Source organism: Rhea americana, unplaced genomic scaffold (assembly GCF_003343005.1).
Source record: "Rhea americana isolate MKP2758 unplaced genomic scaffold, rheAme1 scaffold_333, whole genome shotgun sequence".
NCBI lineage: Eukaryota > Metazoa > Chordata > Aves > Rheiformes > Rheidae > Rhea > Rhea americana.
This window is the reverse complement of record NW_028186461.1, coordinates 97,435-98,978: the sequence shown is the minus strand read 5'-3', so window position 1 is coordinate 98,978 and position 1,544 is coordinate 97,435.

The following is a 1,544-nucleotide window of genomic DNA, read 5'->3' as shown; positions in this document are numbered from 1 at the left end:
CCCGGCGCTGCCCCGCGGGCGCTGCCTGCCCCCGGCCTGTGCTGCGTGGCCCAGCCTGGCTCCCGCTGCGCTGCGGCCGCCGCCCGCGGCGGCCGGTCCCGCAGCTCTGCGTGCTTTGCCCCGCTCGGATTTGCCTCCCCAGCCCGGTGGGTCCGTGCCAGCCTGGCCACTGAGATCCGTCGCTCTCTGAGGGCCGGTTCGCGCCCGGCAGAGGCTTTGCTTTCCGGCGGCCCTTCCGTGCCCAGCCCTGTCTCCAGCCCTTGTGCGCAGCCCCCTCCCCAAGGAGCCCGGCCCCTGTCCTGGGGCCCCTCTCTGGGGGAGGCTCCTGCCGCCGCCGTTTCCCTGGGGTTCGCCTCGTCTCCTCAGGGTGCAGCTGTGGCCTGAAGTGGTGATTCCCAGTGGTAAAGCGTGAGAGTGGCTGGAGGTTTATACTGAACCGTGTTCCTTCGTATAAACATAGCAGAATGGCAGTACTGGTGCCACCGTTTTATTTTGGAAACATTGATAAGTTCTGGCTGTTAACCCTCCCACTCCCAGATGGGCGTCTTTGACCTTGTGTGGCAATAATATCCAAGTAAAAGCAGAAGAGGATGTTTACGTGGCTGCCTTTTTTCAGTTGGCTCTGAAATCTGAGGATTTTTGTTTTGAGATCTAAATTTGTCATCTTAAATTGACAGTAGAACTTCGGCTGTGTGTGTGATGCAGGGAGAAAATTGAATATAGCAYTTGGGGTTTCTGTTACTGTTTGTGTGGCAGCCTTTACCCTTCAAGCTTCGGAAAATGTCCCCAGCAAAACTAGTCTTTATAGCTCAGTTAGAGTTGAAGAAGTCAAAAACCCAGAGTCTTCTAGACTCYTTTCCAAAAGTATTATTTTGGCAGGTTTCTCATTGCCTTTTTCTGTCTCTGCTACCTTATCACTTCTCCTTTTTACAGAGAAAARGAGAGAATTATGGACTGATATTCTTGACCAGACAGTCAATATGACAGTAGATCCAGCCACTGCTTGCTTGAATCTACCAGAAAAAGGCATAGATGCTTAGGAATGAAGCATCAAATGGAATCCGTCATCAGCTCTCAGGAGCTTAATGCTTTAAAAAAACATCTTGTTTAAAGACATGAATTCAAGCTCTATTCTCTCTTCTTACAGTGAAAGTCTAAAGCAATTCTGATTTAATTATAGTTACATTGCTCTTTGCTATAGCCATTTAAATCTGAACTTGGTCTAGTGTGCATTCTTAGTTGTGGTTTGACTGACAGTTTTAATCACCACTCTGAATACATTCACTTCCAAGTGATCATCAGAATAATATGCAGCATTCTGATTCTAAGTGATTTTTCTTGTCTTTAAACAAAGAACTAATACAGTACGTGTGAAAGATGGTGTTGTAGTGGAAAATAACTGAGACTTCTGAGTGCTAACTTTGAAAGCTTCTTACAGATTAAACAGTTATTTTGGTGCTTAAGAGAGATTGAAAGGAGATTATTTATGTGAATTTATTACTTAAGCAAAATCACCTCTTTTTTTTTAACTCCATTATTTCTCC